This window comes from Bidens hawaiensis, unplaced genomic scaffold (assembly GCF_021521415.1).
Source record: "Bidens hawaiensis isolate Kalapana, Puna unplaced genomic scaffold, B.hawaiensis_p1.1 tig00001721_1, whole genome shotgun sequence".
In the NCBI taxonomy this organism is placed as follows: Eukaryota; Viridiplantae; Streptophyta; class Magnoliopsida; order Asterales; family Asteraceae; genus Bidens; species Bidens hawaiensis.
Window position 1 is genome coordinate 3,500,537 of NW_027491098.1, and position 21,157 is coordinate 3,521,693.

General features: G+C 36.0%; 1 pseudogene; it reads right to left on the reverse strand.

Annotated features, from left to right (window-relative positions):
* Positions 1 to 1,949: 1,949 nt before the first annotated feature.
* Positions 1,950 to 3,537, reverse strand: LOC143596445 (transmembrane emp24 domain-containing protein p24delta9-like; annotated as a pseudogene).
* Between the last annotated feature and the right edge of the window lie 17,620 nt (positions 3,538 to 21,157).

Below are 21,157 nucleotides of genomic sequence, written 5' to 3' on the forward strand. Positions count from 1 at the left end.
AAAATTAATCTCTAACAATTTGAACCAAAATATTATTACCTTAAATACTTTTTGGATTTTAATACTTACCGAAATCTCGGTCAAACTGAGATTTCATCAAAACTGAAATCTCATTAAATCGAGATCCCATTAAAAACCAAAAACTTATTAAAAACCGAAAACCTGATAAAAACCGAGAACTCATAATTTGACCGATAACTCATTACTAGAATCGAGAACACATTACAAAACCGAGAACCAAAACTTTTCTAATCTAAACAGGTTATCATTAACTAATTAAATGTTTTGTAAATACTTATAACTTAAAAATCTTTTACAAAACATAAAAAACTTAACTTGAGTGAATTTTGATGTATCACTTCTGCCAAAGGTGATGTGTTACATACTTACATCTACCCTATAATTCAAGTCTAACTAAAGCTTTTGTTAGTTTTTGCCTAAGATGATACAAATGTCTCACTTCTGTCCAAAGGTGATGTGTTACATTTTTATCTAGCAAAACTAGCCCATGCAAAATTAAAATAGTTGTCTCACTTCTGACCAAAGGTGATGTGATACAATTGTTTTGCACACATACTTAAATAAATTTTAATTCTGCCCAAAGGTGATTTATTTTTTGTTTAAGTAGAACTTTTAATTATAGTCTATTAGTTTGATGTTAATAATAGACATATCACATTTTCAATAAAGCATAATTATTCTCATATTAATGATCCTTCATTATTCTAATGATCATAAATATTAATCTGTATTATTTTAATATTCCATGACATTACTCACTATAATTTTCTTCTATAAATAACTATCTCATTCAAATCATCCACTCTAATCTCAAAACACAATTGAATTTTGTCTAATAAAAAGTTTTAATAACATTTAGCTCTTCTTAGCTTTAATTATCCATTAAGACATGCTATGACTATCCTATTGCTCTTTCTAATAATAATCATTCTATTGAAAACTAGAGCATTACAAATGGGATGAGTCAATCATAATGTCTCTTATGATAATGATAATCAAGAACTTATTTAAATAAATGTTATCACTAGAGTTATTCTTGATTTAGTTTTTCCTAAAACTAATCAAAATAACTCATAAGGTGCATGCATTCCTTCTAAATTCTAACTATAAGGTTAAATGGTATTCCTGAATACATCATAATGTACAATTCCATGACCCATAAAATTAAGGGTTCGCACATGAAAATAAGTATAATTTTATAGTACATTACATAGTAAAATTTTTAATAGTACAATTTGGTGTATTACGAATCAATTATAACACTCAGAAGTACCAAAGGAAAATGAGTGTGTTGATCAGCAACATATGTACACGAAAATAAATGTCTGGTACTAGAAATAAGATGTTATTCAACTCACTATCACTAAAACCTAAAAGAGGATAATTCTGAGGTTCATAGACAAAATACAAGTATTACTTCTAGCTTTAAGTTCTCTAAGGATAAGTCTCATTGCAAAAATATGTCATTAGATTAGGCATAAGCAACAAGACTATCCATAATCCAAAAGAACATCTGGCTAAAACAGTAGTCGTATATTAATGATATTTAAGTCTGCTAATCCTAATATTCCAATTAACACGAGATAGGTTGAGTCTAGTTCTATGAGTTTCTTTACTGATATCAACAAATAACTAACATGAGTGTTGGTGACAAAATTTAAATGTTAAGTTTATTAGAACCATGATAAACTGTCTTCTAATTACGCTTTATGATACCTTAAATATTCTGGAGATTAGTCAGAATTTAGTATCATACTTAAGCTACAATATGACAGTTATGAGGTTTGCATAGCCAACATAAAGTCACTCTTACCTTAAACTCTCATATTATTTGTTATCAATATCTAGATTGAAACATTTATAAAATAGAACTAGATGATATAATAAAGTTATCTGATTGTAATCAACTCGATCAGGGAATGGCAAAACTAGATAAGCTTCTTCTTCTCAAAGAATCACTTCAAGTGCCTGAGTTGCATGGAGACCACTGCTAAGCAAACGATGAGCGAGAAAAAGCTAAACGTGGCCATCTTTGCATTGGTTGCTCTAATTATAATTTGCATTGATTCCTCCCTGCAGCATTCCATATTAAACAAGATAATATCAAGATATTTATTTGGTTTACAAGTATGATGGTTGATGTGACGAAATGCACCAATTGATCAATTACTTTATAATGCTTACCTCTCGCGAAGATAATACATTTCAAAATGGATATTGGAAATGGTATCAAACAGTTTATTCAAGTCAAGTTCCATCATCTGTCCAAACAAATTACAAGTTCCATAAGATTATATAGAAGTAACATATATAACAATAATAATTGGAACTCACCTCAAGTTGGCCTCTTTTAGCTACTTGAGACCAATCTTTTGCTGCAAGACCAGATCTCCATTCAAAGTCAACAGCCAACGTTGTAGGTGGATCGTGTTTAGCAACCCAAAAACATGCCATGTAATCCCCATCCTCATGTGCAGTGAATGCAAAAGTACCAGATTCTTTTTGATCTGCAAAGTGACAGTTGTTCCCGAGTGGTGATGTTATCTATATAAGGACACATCATAAATAAAAAATTCCCATCAAATTGGTTAGTTAACAGGTTCTTTAGTACACAAGTTAATATGCAACCGAGTGGAAACTATGTCTCATATTGTAGAGCTAATTACCAAAACTATTTCATCAATGCTTACAAGAGCCTTTTTTTGAAGAATGGACTGCAACATAACGCGTCAAGGCGCACCTTAAAACTTCAGAGTGACCACTGCCAAAAGAGAAGAGCTAAACAAACACTACTGCCACAGTATTGAAACACTACTGACGTGTCACACGAGCCATATGGCATATAAGGGTAGTATAATAGGGAGAAAATGGTCATATGAGTATATGGGTGGTATGAAGGGAAAATCATACGTCATGTATGATGTTCTTGACAACAAAAATAGCTGTTGTGACCACCAACAAAGTCATATGGGATGATATTTTTGACTAACAAATAAATTACTCATGCGACCACCAACAAAGTCATGCGGTCCATATGACCAATTTTTTGGCTATCATACAACCCGAATATAAAATGTCAGGCTTTGGTGTGAAAGTTGATTTGACATGATCATACGACTAGCTCATACGATGTGACAGGGACGTCAGCGTGCGTGACGTTTCTATCACAGGCCCCTAATTAACATAACTATCTAGCGTTAATTATGCTAATAATCTCTATTCTAATTCTTAATTAATCACGTACAATAATAAACACAAATCCAAAACTGAGTAGAATGACCTAATGCTAATCATGCATCTACAGTTAATAATTAATTTTGTTGGTACGTACTAATCATAATCATTAATTATTATTCTAAACACAGATGCATCCTAAGACTCATATATAAGATATATTAGTGATGATGATGATATACGTACCCTAAGAGTGATGCGATGGGATTCAGGCAGAGGCAAGTCATTACTGATGATATTGTACGTCCCCACAGATAACGAAATCGCTTTAAGATCATCCATTATGCATTTTGTTGCTCCGGTTTTGATTTCGAATCTCATTCCATTCACATTCACTATACTAATTAACCCTAATGTCACAAACACCCTTGTAATTATTACAGATCTCCACATTGTTTGTTTTGGGGGATATATATTAATTGTCCAAATAAGAACCCTAGAAAGAAATAATTAGTGTGGCATACGGGAGTTATCTGCGATCTCAACCACAGATTAACAAACATGTTTACTTATTATTTTTATTTTTAATTTCAAATAATTAAGATAAGTCATAATAATATGTTTAGTCTTTCACTCAAGGATTATTCATTGCTTTGAGTACGCAGCTTCAATGCACACCTATTCTATAACTAGACGTGTGCCCGGGAAACGCGGACCTTGGTAATCACGTAATTTACGTGTGTTTATTGTTCGGTTTGAAATCGTTTAAACTGGTAACTGATTTGATATCACGGTTTATTTTTTTCTTTAACTTTTAGCCGATTTCAATTTTCAACGGGTTGGTTTCGGTTTTCGACGACAAAAAACATTACTAATGGTTTGGCTCACGATTTAATTCAAAAACCACCAAAACCAGACCGCAAACACCTCTACTTAACATGTTTTTTAACTGAAAAAAACTATACAATATCATAATCAAATTAAAGACAATAAAACACTCATTTTTATGGTGCAATGTTTTTAAAAAATATTAATGTACGAAAAAGTTATGTTCGTTTAAAAATCGTGAGATGGGGGAGGTTAGGTTAAAAGTGAAATTAAAAGAAGTAGACATGTAAAAGATATAAGTTAAATTTGTAATTTCTTTAAATTTACAAAAAAATAATTAAAGTAAGTGGACTAATATTGTAACTATATTGGAGAAATATGAAAGACACATGATATTTAAGTGTTACAATGACCACTTTGTCCCTCTTTAAAGTTGTATCATGTGCTTAAAATATGGTATAACTCTTAAATATCACCGTCTTAATTTGCCCACAACTCCCATATTATATATAGTACTACACGGGTGCCCACGCAATCCAGTGGAAAACACTGATCTTGGTAATTAGGTAATAGATTTATGGGTATTTATTGTTTTATTTGAAACCGTAAAACCATTTGTTGGTATATTTAGATTCATCATTCTTATTTTAAACTCAATTAATTACCAAAGTGCAAACAAAATCGGAACCAAATTGTTGATAATGATTAGGTTTGGTTGGTTTCAATTTTCAACGGTCCGGTTTCAGTTTTCAACGACAAATACCATTACTAATGATTTGGCTCATGGTTTAATTCTGGACCATCAAATTAAACTGGACCACAAAGAACTATACATAAAATGTTATTTTTATAACTTAAACAAACCATGACAATATCATACTCAAATTAAAGAAAATAAAACGCTCGTTTTAATGGTACAATTCTTTTAAAAAAAATTATCGTATGAAAAAGTTATTATCGTTTAAAAGTGAAATTAAAAAGAGTAAATAAGCAAAAGATAGAGGTTAAATTTGTCACTATTATCTAAATTTACAAAAACTTAATTATAGTAAAGAGACTAAGATTGTAACTATCATGGAAAAATATGTAAGACACGTGATATATAAGTGTTGACCAATTTGCCTCTTTTTATAGTTGTACCATGTGCTTAAACAATTGTAAAACCCTTAAAATCCACCGTCTTAATTTGTCCATTACTTCTATATTATATATAGTATAGATATAGATAATATAGTCATAGTATATGTTTATTGTTAATCATTACCTAATGGGGTTGTTTTTGGTGTTTGTTGTTGTATTCCTTCTTCGGTGCTGCTAAATTATTATATTGGTTACCAATTTCTGTAGCCGTCTGGCCATTTGGGTACCGTTCGCGGCCATAAAGTTTCAACGAATTCGTTCTTTCTGTATCATTATTGCATTACCGATCGATTAGGATTTTTTTTCAAACCTATTTTTTAGCGTTTTTGTGCCTAGGTTCGTTGTTTGTTGATGAATGTCCTTTTACGTGATGTTTTGTAACACCACATAAACTCCCTCTTAGAATTTAGCCAATATGTCAAACTCTTAAGTAATCAGGTACATGTGTCAACACGTGGCACGTTTTGACAGGCCACGTGTCACCACGTAGCTTGGCGGTGTGAATTGCGGCGTCGCGCTACGCGACAGGGTTAAAGGAAACCCATCGCGTATCGCGACGGGTTGCAAAATCCGCCTATAAAAGGGGGTGACGGGCATTGAGGCATTCTCATCCCAAATCACTCTCAATTTTCACATAGTCAACCTAGGGAAGCGTGTCCGATTGTTACGACGAGCCCATGTTTCGTTTTCTCGAAGTACGTGCAAGTATCTAAGTCCCAATCAAGTTATCAATCATTTAAGCGAGCTTATATCAGGATCCTACCCGTCAAGCTATCACTCTTATCTTGTTATTAATATTCCAAATACTCGCATTAAGGTAGGGGTTATGTTTAAGTAGTCCTGGTTGTAGCTTAGACTTTAATCGAGACTATGACCTTTAACCTTGAAAGTAAATAATAAACATTTACAACAAGTTTTCATAAATGTTACTTCTTAATAAAGTAACGTTAACAAAGTTATATTTTGACAGGCATTTAGTAAACTGTAAGGGGGATATCACTAGTAGTGAGTTTCTTTCCTAATGAAAAGTAATTCGTATAAATCTCAATCAACCGCAGGACCCGTTTACTTACCCTGAGAAACTCACCAACGTGTTAGAACCTATTAAGCCAAAGCCTGCTATATCAAACGTCACATAAAACAAAGTGTTTTTATTCAAAAGTAAAGTTGAAAACTTAATCGAGGCTAAGCTCAATGGCAATAGCTTAATCAAGAAACATCATTCAAATATTTATACAAACCTATTCATGTACATGTTAATATTATTCTCATTCACAATGAAGGTTTACAAACACACATTGACGGTACAGATGAATACGTTAAATCTTTACAAACAGTCAAAATATATTTATACTCTATAAGATGAACTGGTTGTTTATCTTAAAGAGCCAGTCCACGTTTACATGAGATTACCTGATCTCTAAAACGTTATAATACAAAATAGAAAATAAAAGCAACTCAGACCGATTACACATGTGTTTGGATCTATACAAAATTGTCTAGCCTAAACAGTCAAATGTTACGTGGTCGCGGGCTAACAGTCATAATTAGTTCTCCATTAAGGGCTACGTGGCTCGGGAACACTTTTGTGTGTGTAGGGTTGTGTTAAAATCCCAAGAATGAAATACTTCTTGCTGAGTTTGTAGAGAAAACTATATTTGTATTGTAATTGTACTTTAAATATTTTTAGAGTCATATGTGTTCACCAGCATATAGCTGACGTATTTTTCCCATCCATTGCAGGTAACTAAGCATTAGTAAGAAACAGCAAGGATTGGAGTCATTATGAAGATAGAAGCGCGTTACAAGATGACTTCGTTTTTGATAATGAAATCCTTGTAATATAAACATATATTTTATAAACTAATACTTGGGTATTTGATTCCCAAGTAAATTTTCAATATAGATTAAAATTTTAATCAACCTAAAGTCTTCCGCTAAAAGTAACCCATAAACTCTGATGTATTTACAAAACTGGTACCAACTCATGGTTACACTCCTAGGCCCTAAGTCGGAGTATGACACTTTTTGATCAACTGATTAGTTATTACCGTTTGGTTGGTTTATTTTTTATTTTTACTATGGCCTAATGTTGATGTGGTATATTAGATTTCCATTATTATTGGTATATTTAAAGCCGAGGTACTACGATTACTTATGCTAATATAACTATTATTTTACAGTTTTCGGTTATAAGTCATTGCGTGTCTTTGACTCTTAGGTAGCGTTTGATAGACAGAATTAAGAGGGGAATGAAATGAGTCATTGCGAGATAATGAATAAAGGGATGTTTGGTTGGTCAATTGAATAAAATCAACTATTACACAAAAATCTCATTCCATTAAATCCATTGCTTCCCAACCCCATTTTTTTTCATTCTATTCCTCTTTTACAATTCTCTCTACATATACTGAACACCACCTGACAACCACCACTGCCACCGCCACCATCATCATTGTTGCTTCCTGGCCACTACCATCATCGTTGGCCCACCACTGTCATCGCCACCATCACCTTCGTCCGTCACCATTGCAAATATTAATTATTGTATTTTTTAAAATTTCTAGTTATGAATATTTTTTTCTTATTAAGTTTGTTGCTAAACAACATAATATAATAATTTATTATATTCCTGTAGGTTAAACCAAACATGACAAAGGAACAGTTGTACATCATTTCATTCTCTTGTCAATTTCATTTTTTCTTTCATTCCAGTCCTCCTTATTCCATTGCCCCCACCGAACATACTCTTAAGTTTGCTACCAAAGTGAACAACATTTGTGCTCATCGAGGTAACACTACAAAAGAAGTGACCATTAGAGACAAAGTATCTAGAATTGATATATTAGTCTCAAATACGTTGTATATGGGACTGATTTATTAGTTACTGGTAACATTCGGGACTGATTTATGTGTAGCGTATGTAGTGACTAATAATCAATCACCGATAATTTGGCACCTTGTTCGAGACTAAATTTAAGTCGCAAACAGATTTGTTCAATATAAAGTTTTGGTGGAAAACTTATTTGTAACTGAATTTTAGTCCCAGATGTGTTTTCTCATTAAGAAAAATAATATCCGTTAACAGGCAACTGATTTTGGTCTCTAAAATTTAGGTAACATATTAGACACGAAAAACAACTTTTAATTTTGAGATTGAACTAGTTTTAGGCACGTCGCGTTGCGGCGGCGCAGCGACGCGTATTCGGTATCGTTTAGGTTTGTTACGTTACTGGGACTAAATTCGAATTTAAATTGTAGACGCTCAAAACAGTATGCTAAAAAAAGATTACTGATTGCACTTAAGAAATTTATGATGCACGTCGTCTTTTTGGACACAACGGATGTTCGTTAACATTATTAGATGAGGCCGACATGAATAACTTAAGAATTTGCATAATAACGTATATACACTAAGACAGATATATAAAAGCTTTCAACAAATTGCTATTGTTAATATCCTGCTTTTAGTTAACAATAGTTAAATGCATACAAAATATCTATATACCACAAAACTTTCATACCTTTACATGCAGGGACTGAAAGCCTTAGCAAATCCAAACTAAGCTCGATGCCTATAAAAGATCAAAAAGTGAATTAAAAAAGAAAGTTTTGAGTTCTAAATTTAAATATAAAGTGACGAAAACTTTTAAAAAGAAAACCGTTCAATATGGGTCCGGAACAACCAAACCATACTTTTCCATTATCGAAACCGGGAAATTGACAAAATATATCCAATTTAAATTTTAACTAAAACTTTGAACCACCAAAATTTTGATAAACAACCATGCTAGTGGTATACAACCACAAAGTAGGTAAACAAAAGCCTTTATTTTGGAATAACAGATTATTTAATTCGAACAACAATATGTAATTGTCAACTAAATATACAAACATCAAAATAAACCTAAATTATTTAAAAAAAAGCAGTTACAATCATAAAAAGTTTAACAAAATGAAGCTAATAAACAATGACCGAAAAGCCAGTTATTGAAGCACCGAACCTTTTCATTAGACCGGACGTTTAAAAAAAACACAACACAACACAACATATACAGTCATAAAAAGTTTTAACAACATGAAGCTATAAAACAGGAACCGAAAGACCGATACCGAACCGGTAAACGAACTTTTTTATTAAACCGAACTTTTTGGTATATGAACATCAAAATAGACCTACAATACTAAAAAAAACAAAGCATCTACAATTATAAAAAGTTTAACAGCATGAAGCTATTAAACAGAAAATGGAAAGCCTGGTACGGAACCACCAAACTGAACTTTTCCGTTAAACCGAACTTTTTCGGTATATACCCTCAAAAGAGACCTAAAGTACTAAAAAACATCTACAATCATAAAAAGTTGAACAACATGAAGCCATTAAACAGGAATCGGAAAGCCCAGTTCATAACCAACAAACTACCACGAAACCGAACTTTTTTGGAACCGGAACCGGAAAAGTTTCCTAAATATATCCAATAAAAAATTTAACTAAAAATTTGAACGACAAAAGTTTAATAAACAACCAGCGGAAAGCCAGGAACGGAACAGACAAATCCCGGTTCGGAACCACGAAACTACCACCGAAGTTTAATAAACAACCAAACCGAAGTTTTTTTCGTACTGGAACTGAAAAAGTGGCCTACATATATCCAATATACCTAAACTTTAATAAACAACCAGAGGAAAGAACCACCAAACCAACTTATACGTTAAACCGAAAACCTGGTACGGAACCACTATACGTTAGGCCGAACTTTTCCGGTATATATACCTCAAAAGAGACCTAACGTACTGTAACATTACGGAAATTTTGAGCCAAAAAATGTCAAATGGGTTCTAGATTTTGCCTATAAATAGCAAGGTCGGGTTCAGTCCATTTCACACCAAAACACAGCTCTCAAGTCTCTCTCTAACTTCTCTCAAAAACCCGACAATCATATTAACAATCCACCTCGATTTACGTTCCATAATTCCTCTATTTCCTTGTCGACGTTTCCTCGAATTTCGTGCCACCCTCCACCCACATACGACCAAGGAAGGTGTTTGTTCTCGAAAAGCGTGTCAACGAGTTTGACGTTCATTGATTTGCGTGTCGAGAAAAGTGAAGCGGCGTTGGAGTGCTGCTCGAGTTCCTAGGGTTTCTAATACGCCAACAAGGTTAGGCGTAACGACAAATGAATATAATTTAATATTATATTAAGGGCTTAAGCCTTATGTCGAGTCTATACTCGATACCTCGATAAAAGAGAAATAACCATAACAAAGAAAAGAATAAAGAAATGTATTGTTAATATGTATATATATGTGTGTAAGTATATATACTCTTTGTTATGAAAATTATTATAATAATGAGTATTCTTAAATAATAAAAGAAAATGATTACGTTTCTTAGAGAAGAATAAACGTCGGGTTTAAATATAAACTAAAGGTTTATATTACTTTTAAACTAAAGGTTTTCAAGTAAAAGAAAATAAACTAAAGGTTCATCGAGGTTGAGATATAAAATAAGACTAAAGGTCTTAAGCCGGATCGTGTATCCGACTAACAAATGGTTATACTCGTACTATAGATGCGAGATAGCAAGTGAAAGACCCTCGGACGGTGTTGAAGCCGATCCCAAAGCGATAAGGTGAATACGTCCCCAAACTTTTATAAACTTGTTTTTAATGAGTCAAACATGTTATATGAAATTGTTTACAAGGAACTACGTGTTCCTAAAACTGTTATAAATAAGGATATAAACCTAGCCCTCAGGCTGTGGTATACGTATGTCTGGATCCTTCCATAGGTGGTACTACGCGATGAATGGGCACATCGCACCACCCTTGGTCTTAGGACGCTCTCCTGCAGGGAGTACGACCGTTGTGTATATTTACGGGTACTTAACTAAGTCGAACGCTGCGGTGTTTGCTGAGGTGACCTAGAGTAGAGGCTTGAGTTTATAATGTGTTATTTAACTTTGTTATTCCTAAGCCACGATGGGCCGAGGCAGACGTAGTCTCGAGGGGTAATTAAGTAAAAGAAATTGTTTTAGCGTCAGAGTGTTCACCAGCATTCGTTGCTGACGTATTTTATTTACATTTTGCAGGTGAACAATGATAGCGCTTGGAATGACGAAGTGCTTTGAATATCCGATAGATCGGATTTATTTTGTATAAACTTAATATATGAAAATGGTGGTTTGTAAATATAAACAAGTAATGTTTTGTTAACTTAAGCGGGTATTTATATTCCCGTCTTTTATATAAATATGTTACATATTCGATCCTTAAAGTTTTATAAGTCTTCCGCAAACTAACGCAACTCTGATTTATTTACAAATGTGGTACCAACATATGTGTCATGCTCCTAGGCCGTGTTTTGTGGTGTGACAAGTGTTGGTATCAGAGCCATCGATCTTAGCGAATTGGGTATCATAAAACAATACCCAAGCTTCGATCCAAGTATAGGAAATAATTGTTTATGTGTTTTAGGGATAAGATAGGCTGGTAACCTTTCTTTCCCACTCCACAATCTAAACCACCCATAATATTAGATGTCATTCAAAACTCATATAGATACTTTGTGCGCAAGGCAAAAGAGGCCGGAATCGCCGAACCTTACCCCGAGGACAACATGAGTGATGGATACTATGAAGCGTACTTCGATCAAGATGTGGAACATGATTTGACCAAACCAGTATACTACCCCGGAAGCAAACACCATCCAATAGACGTTCCCGATAGTCCACCAAAACAAAGGATTGAACCTCCAAGGCACTCAAGTTATCATCCACCAACCATACCGATGTATCATCCCTCTGAAGTACCGGCGTACCATCCAACGGAGATCCCTAATTACCAACCCTCGGAGATACCGCAATATTATCCAACCGGGTACTTACCACCAAACCCACATCCGTCATATGCCTTCCTTTCCAATTTACCTATCAAGGAAGAACCAAGATCCCCATCCTCTGACTGGATGAAATGCCACTCCGACCAACGGCGATGGCATACCGGAAACTCCACTTTCAACGAAGTCAACTCCCAACCAAACAATGGTGAAGGACAGTCCCGTAAATCTAGAATGAGGGTAATGATGCCCTGTGAAATTTTCCAGATGCCCACAATAAACAATGAAACCACACAACCTATGGAGGAAGACGAACTGGAAGAAGAAGAACCAGAAAAAGAGGAGGACCCCGAAGAAGAAGAGGACCCCGAAGAAGAGGAGGGTCCTGAAAAAGAATCCGAACCGGAAGAAGAGCATCCTAATAATCCCAACGAGATATCAACATCAATGGAAGGGTCACTCACATCCCAAAACCCAAGCTATGGTTTTGTTGACCCATATGTTCAATACCTTGAGAAACTTAGGAATCAAGCTTCGTCAAGTTTTCCGCCATTTCAAGGCGTGATCCCAACAGAAGAGGAACAAGCTGATGAGATCCGAGAGCAAAACCGTGCTGCTGAAACATATCTCTACCTTGCATCCGATATGACTTATGTTCCGTATCCAGAACCAAGAAATCACAATGAGATGGTGACATTGGGTTACCGCGACCCACCTCCACAACATGGATACCCCAACGTAGTCCTAAAGTCGTATGAAGAACATTTGGACCGTTCCCTACATGAAACCGATGATTGGAGGAAGAAGGTGGATGAGGAAGAGAAGAAAAAGAAGAACATGTGAGAAACACTTATTCACAAATGCGGCAAACTAACAAAGATTGTGAAAAAGTTCTTAAAAGACTAAAAATGGTGGAGAAGAAGGCTATGTGAAGTTATGTGTAATATAGCTTGTATGATATGTGAAATATGTGTAATAAATAACGTATAAATGTTCTCAGAATAAAGATAGGATAATCTATATATATCGTTGGAACGATATATATACGTTTATGTATTATGAAATAAATATATATATATATATCCTTGTGATATATATGTGTGTAATAAAAGAAGTGTTTTTAAAAAATTTCAGACTTAATTGAAAAAGAAAAAGAAAAATGTCTGAGCAAAGTAATAACAACGAGAATGCTCGAAAAGAGAGAGATATAAAAGACAAGGGGAAAGGCCCCGAGAAAGAAAAAGAAGAACTCATTCCCGATAAATATTTAAACCAAATTCAAAATATGATTAAGAAAGCGGTTAGGGAAGAGTCTGATTTTAGATCTCAATCTCGACATTCTCATTCTAGACAAAACAAACATTCTCAATCCGTTCATCCTTCAAAATCTGTAAAATCCCGTCCAAAACCCTCTCATGACAAGGGTAGTGTTCATGAGTCAAACGCTGATGGAGGCGTTCGTCAGGAGTTCAAGAAACTCAAAATTAGCGGTTGTTCATTCAAAGATTTTAAATACTACGGACCAAAAGAGTTCCATGGTGATAAAGGAGCCATCGCGACTGTGAGGTGGCTTGAGGAGATGGAGGCAATCGTGATTACAAGTAAACGTTCTAATGAAGAGAAGATTCAGTACTCCGCTTTAATGTTTAAAGGAGAGGCACTGGAGTGGTGGAATGCTTTGTTGATGAGCAAAGGGAGAGAAATGATGTATGGCTTAAGTTGGGAAGAGTTTAAAGCGTTGTTGATGGCAAAATTTTGTCCCATGCATGAAACCGACCAAATCCAAACTAAGTTCCTCAATATTAAGGTCGTAGGGACAAATCTCCAAGAGTACAATACCAAGTTCCATGAGTACTGTCGTCTTGTTCCGCAGCTGGTTAACCCTGAGTCCAACAAAGTTACACGCTACATTTGGGGACTACCGAGGGAAATCCGCGACATGGTGAGGTCTCACCTACCTCAAACCGCCGACTCCTCAATGGAGTTAGTTGGTTACTTGATGGGTGGCATGGTCCGCAACAAGGAAGAAGACAAAAAGGTTACAACAACAACAACTCAAGGAAGAACGAGTGGAGGAAATAATTGATTCATAGGCAAGGGCGCAAATCAAAACCGATTCATTTCAAACGCCACACAATGCAAGACTTGTAGGAGGTATCACAAGGGACGATGTAATTTCGTTCCACCTCCTAAAGTTTGTGAATCATGCAATCGTGCGGGTCATGATGCTGCTGATTGCTGGAAGAAAAAGATGACTTGCTACAACTGCAAGGAAATGGGCCATCTGAGTTTCGAGTGCCCAAAGAACAAACCTGCAACTGGTGGTGCGGGTGGAAGTGGCAAAGACAAGAAGAGAAACGCTCGAGTCTTCGTACTCGATACAAAGAAAGCCGCTGACATGCCGAAAACCATCACTGGTATGTTTCTAGTCAACGACACCTATGCTAGAATTTTTTTTGATTCTGGTGCCAATTTGAGTTTTATAGATTATAGTTTTTGTAGTCTATTAAACGAACCATTAAGAAAATTAGATAAAACTCTAAACGTCGAGACTGCTAGTGGCGAAATCGTTAAAATCTCCGAAGCTCTTGAAAACGGAAAAATTCTTTTAGCTGGTTATATTCTGCCTATTTGTTTGTTGCCTATAAGTCTGGCTGGTTTTGATATTGTACTTGGTATGGATTGGTTATCCGATAACCATGCTCGTATCATCTGCAATAGCAAAACTGTTGAACTTCAAGCCCCTGATAAACGAACGATTCGAATTGAAAGGGACAAAGACGCTGGCCAAGTTAGCATAATTTCTATGATTAGGGCTAACAATTGTTTGAATCAAGGATGCCTCGCATTCATGGCCTACATCATTGAATATTCCAAGCCAAAAGTAATCAAAGGTGTTCCTATCGTTTCCGACTTTTCTGATGTCTTTCCTGATGAACTTCCCGAAATTCCTCCTGATCGCGAAGTATAGTTTAGGATTGATCTCATTCCCGGTACTGTTCCAATCGCCAAAGCTCCGTCTCGCTTAGCGCCAACTGAAATGAAAGAGTTGAAAAAACAACTCGATGAGCTTCTGGAGAAAGGCTTCATTCGACCAAGTTCGTCACCTTGGGGAGCGCCAATTCTATTCGTCAAAAAGAAGGACGGATCCATGCGTATGTGTATCGATTATCGTGCGTTAAACAAAGTCACAATCAAGAATCGTTATCCACTCCCTCGAATCGATGACCTTTTTGATCAACTTCAAGGTTCTAGCTTCTTTTCAAAAATTGATCTTCATTCCGGCTATCACTAACTTAAAATTCAATCTGAGGATATTCCAAAGACTGCTTTTCGAACAAGGTATGGACATTATGAGTTCACGGTTATGCCGTTTGGACTTACTAATGCCCCAGCTGCGTCCATGGACATGATGAATCGTATTTGCAAGCCTTACTTGGATAAATTTGTTATCGTATTCATCGACAATATACTTATTTATTCTAAGTCAAAGGCCGATCATGAAGTCCACCTTCGAACTTTGCTTGAAATTCTTAGAACTGGGAAGTTGTACGCAAAATTCTCGAAATGGGAGTTCTGGTTACACGAGGTGCAATTTCTTGGTCATATCATTAACGTCAACGGTATTCAAGTGGACCCCGCTAAGATTGACGCTATCTCTAAGTGGGAGGTCCCAAAGTCGCCAACTGAGATTCGAAGTTTCCTAGGTTTGGCCGGCTATTACCGTAGATTCATTGAAAACTTTTCTCGAATCGTCGTTCCCCTAACTTCCTTAACTCGTAAGAACATCAAATATGAATGGGGAACAAATCAACAAGAGGCGTTTGATATACTTAAACAAAAGCTTACTCAAGCACCTATACTGGCCTTGCCAGAAGGTACTGAGGATTTTGTTGTCTTTAATGACACGTCTCATTCCGGCTTGGGATGCGTACTAATGCAACGCAAGAAAGTAATCGCTTACGCCTCTCGTCAACTTAAAGTACACGAAAAGAATAATACGACCCACGATCAAGAGTTAGGCACCATTATTTTTGCACTTAAGATATTGAGGCACTATCTCTATGGAGTAAGATTTACCGTGTACACTGATCATAAAAGTTTGAAACATATCTTTGATAAAAAAGAACTCAACATGAGCCAACGACGATGGATGGAAACGCTCAACGACTATGATTGTGAGATTGTTTACCATGAAGACAAAGCCAACGTAGTGGCCGATGCCTTAAGTCGCAAGGAGCATGAAAAGCCTAAAAGAGTTCAAGCATTGCGTCTAGAACTTCAAATTGATCTTTACGAACAAATCAAATCCGCTCAAACTCAAGCGATCAACGAAAATCAAATCTCCGACGAAAAACGTAACGACACCATTGACTTGCTAGTCAAAGGTGACGATGGTATCCTTAGACTCGGTAATAGGATTTGGGTACCAATCGTTGGAGACTTGCAAGAGAAAATTTTGAATGAAGCTCACAAATCTAAGTACATGATGCATCCCGGAAGCGACAAAATGTACCATAATCTCAAAGCGAATTATTGGTGGAATGGAATGAAAAGGGATGTCGCTTCGCATGTTGCGAAATGTTTGACATGTTTAAAAGTCAAGGCTGAACACCAAAAGCATCCGGGATTGCTTCAGCAACCCGAATTTCCCGTATGGAAGTAGGAGTTAATAACCATGGATTTCATTACCAAACTCCCAAAGACGACTCGACAAAATAATGCTATTTGGGTAATTGTGGATCATTTAACGAAATCCGAACACTTTATACCCATTAATGAGTCATACTCAATGGATAGACTAGCACGTATTTATGTGAACAACATCGTTGCTTTGCATGGGGTACCGTTGTCTATCATTTCTGATCGAGACAGTAGTTTTACGTCTCACTTTTGGAAAAGCTTCCAACAAGCACTTGGTACGAAACTTAACCTTAGCACTGCCTATCATCCGCAAACTGATGGACAGAGCGAAAGGACTATTCAAACGTTGGAAGACATGCTTCGGGCTTGTGTAATTGATTTAGGTGGAAGTTGAGATGACCACTTACCCCTAATGGAATTCTCGTACAATAATGGTTATCACACAAGTATTCAAGCCGCACCATTTGAGGCGTTATATGGTCGTAAGTATAGGACGCCCGTGTGTTGGTCTGAAACCGGAGATAATCAATTATCTGGACCTGAGATAGTCCAAGAAACCACCAACAAGATTCTCCAAATCCGAGAACGACTTAAGACGGCACGTGATCGCCAAAAGAGTTACGCTGATGTCCGTCGTAAGTCGTTAGAATTTAATGTTGGTGATTATTATTAAAAGTCTCGCCTTGGAGAGGCGTTGTTCGCTTTGGTAAGAAAGGATAACTGAGTCCTCGATTTGTTGGACCTTTTGAGGTACTCGAACGAATCGGCACTGTTGCAAACCGATTGCGACTGCCCGAGGAAATGCAAGGGATACACGATGTATTCCATGTTTCGAATCTGCGAAAATGCTTGACCGATTAATCTTTGGCTATGCCATTAAAAGACGTTGAAATAAATAAGAACTTAAAATTCATAGAACGTCCAATTCAAATTGAAGATTCGAAAACAAAGAAATTAAAAAGAAGAACGTTGAAAATTGTGAAAGTTAAATGGGACTCGCGTAGAGGGCCCGAATATACATGGGAACTCGAATCGGAAATGAAAAAGAAATACCACCACTTGTTCTTGTAAAGCAATCTCGAGGACGAGATTTGTTTCACGGTGGGGAGGATGTAACATTACGGAAATTTTGAGCCAAAAAATGTCAAATGGGTTCTAGATTTTGCCTATAAATAGCAAGGTCGGGTTCAGTCCATTTCACACCAAAACACAGTTCTCAAGTCTCTCTCTAACTTCTCTCAAAAACCCGACAATCATATTAACAATCCACCTCGATTTACGTTCCATAATTCCTCTATTTCCTTGTCGACGTTTCCTCGAATTTCGTGCCACCCTCCACCCACATACGACCAAGGAAGGTGTTTGTTCTCGAAAAGCGTGTCAACGAGTTTGACGTTCATTGATTTGCGTGTCGAGAAAAGTGAAGCGGCGTTGGAGTGCTGCTCGAGTTCCTAGGGTTTCTAATACGCCAACAAGGTTAGGCGTAACGACAAATGAATATAATTTAATATTATATTAAGGGCTTAAGCCTTAAGTCGAGTCTATACTCGATACCTCGATAAAAGAGAAATAACCATAACAAAGAAAAGAATAAAGAAATGTATTGTTAATATGTATATATATGTGTGTAAGTATATATACTCTTTGTTATGAAAATTATTATAATAATGAGTATTCTTAAATAATAAAAGAAAATGATTACGTTTCTTAGAGAAGAATAAACGTCGGGTTTAAATATAAACTAAAGGTTTATATTACTTTTAAACTAAAGGTTTTCAAGTAAAAGAAAATAAACTAAAGGTTCATCGAGGTTGAGATATAAAATAAGACTAAAGGTCTTAAGCCGGATCGTGTATCCGACTAACAAATGGTTATACTCGTACTATAGATGCGAGATAGCAAGTGAAAGACCCTCGGACGGTGTTGAAGCCGATCCCAAAGCGATAAGGTGAATACGTCCCCAAACTTTTATAAACTTGTTTTTAATGAGTCAAACATGTTATATGAAATTGTTTACAAGGAACTACGTGTTCCTAAAACCGTTATAAATAACGATATAAACCTAGCCCTCAGGCTGTGGTATACGTATGTCTGGATCCTTACATAGGTGGTACTACGCGATGAAAGGGCACATCGCACCACCCTTGGTCGAAGGACGCTCTCCTACAGGGAGTACGACCGTTGTGTATATTTACAGGTACTTAACTAAGTCGAACGCTGCGGTGTTTGCTGAGGTGACCTAGAGTAGAGGCTTGAGTTTATAATGTGTTATTTCACTTTGTTATTCCTAAGCCACGATGGGCCGAGGCAGGCGTAGTCTCGAGGGGTAATAAAGTAAAAGAAATTGTTTTAGCGTCAGCGTGTTCACCAGCATTCGTTGCTGACGTATTTTATTTACATTTTGCAGGTGAACAATGATAGCGCTTGGAATGACGAAGTGCTTTGAATATCCGATGGCTCGGATTTATTTTGTATAAACTTAATGTATGAAAATGGTGGTTTGTAAATATAAACAAGTAATGTTTTGTTAACTTAAGCGGGTATTTTATATTCCCGTCTTTTATATAAATATGTTAGATTTTCGATCCTTAAAGTTTTATAAGTCTTCCGCAAACTAACGCAACTCTGATTTATTTACAAATGTGGTTCCAACATATGTGTCATGCTCCTAGGCCGTGTTTTGGGGTGTGACAAGTACTGTCATACCCGGGCTTGGGGCCTAGGCGTACGACCAATAGTTGATACCTGTTTTGTAAATATATCAGAGTTGTGGTTTATTTTAGCGGAAAACTTTGGTTATAATAAAATATTAAATTATTTGAAAACTTCTCGTATAATAAATACCCGAGTGTTTGATTTATAAATCATGTTAAAATCTTGTTTATAATATATTAATAATTTAAAGTTGAGTGATCTCTACTTTGCGAGCATCTAACTCCATGAATGACTATAATTCCTTGCTGCATGTGCTAATCTGTTTCCCTGAAATGTGTGGGGGGGGGGGAATACGTTAGCGATATGTTGTTGAATCGTTGACTCAAAAAATATATAATAAATCGTTACTGTTATAATACAAATATAGTTTTATTTACAGGCTCAGCAAAAATTATTTCATTCGTGGGACATGTACCACTTCTCTACACACACAAAAGTGTTTCCCGAGCCACATAGCCCTTAATGGAGAACTAGTTATGACTTTTAGCCCTCGGCCACATATGTTTAGGCTAGACAGTGATGTATGAGTTGATTTTATTTTCTATATTGTATTATAACGTTTTTGGAGATCACGTTATCTCATGTAACGTTGACTGACTCTTTAATATAAACAACCCGTTCATCTTTTAGAGTATTAATATGTTTTGACTGTTTGTAAAGGTTTAACGTATTCACCTGTGATTGTCTGTTATGAATGATGTGGTGATCTCGTTTGAAAACCTTTGTGAATGAATGATGATTAACCTATAATAAAATAGGTTTATTGAATATCCGGATCGTCTCTTGATCCGTCCACAGACCTTAAGTCTGGTTTTGATAGCTTTAAATCTTAATTTTTTCATTTGTTTGAATAAAATATTTAGACCTTATCTTTCTGTTTATTTACCAATCTTATGTTGAGTTTCTTCTCTATGAAAAAACATCTATGATTTATTTCTTCTTCAAGATGTAACGTTCATAGACTGCTACCTTTGTATGTAAAATCCGATGTTTATTAATTATAAAGAAACAATGTTTTAACTATATTCCTTGTATATAAATTTTTACGTTTCTTAATCGTTAAGAAACTATATATCTTTATGAATGTAAAATTTTGGTATTTCTTAATTGTAAAGAAATATTACTATAATCCTTGTTTATGTTTAAGCTTATGTAGATATAATTAGAATCAAGGTTTTGGTTATACCCCTGACTATGGTCTAAGCCATATAATATAATAAAAAAATAATGACTTGGCAAAAGCCCTACCTTACACGGGTATTCGGAGTTTATATATATCTAATCTTGTACGAGCAGTACTTCTACTTTACGTTGTGTACTAGGCTTAAACAGTCGGAATGTCGGGGCTTGACACGCAAAATGAGGTAGTGTGTGTGAAAGTGAGTGTGTTTGGTGTGAGAAGTGAATGTTGTGAACCCTCCCATTTTATAGCTCGCGATGGACCCTTTCCCTTAAGTCGTCGCGTATCACGATGGCAGGAGAAAGACACGTTGATGCTGACTCAGCCCTAGCGCCTGCCACATGTCCTCCCGGTGTGACACGTGTTGCTGAGTCATAACAGACCATCGCGTATCGCGATGGCCTTATTCTTGGACTCAACGCGTATTGCGATGGGTTCTTGGATACAAGTTTTCTTTCTTGGTCCTTTGCCTTTGGTAGCTTGTCACGTCTGGGTCTAATTATCATTGTCCAAAAATACTAAGACGGCTCTCAAGGGGCTCGCGGCAATGCGAGCGTGTGAAGTGAAAAGGTGCGCTATCAAAGCGCCACATTACGCCCATCGCCATCGTCCTAGTCC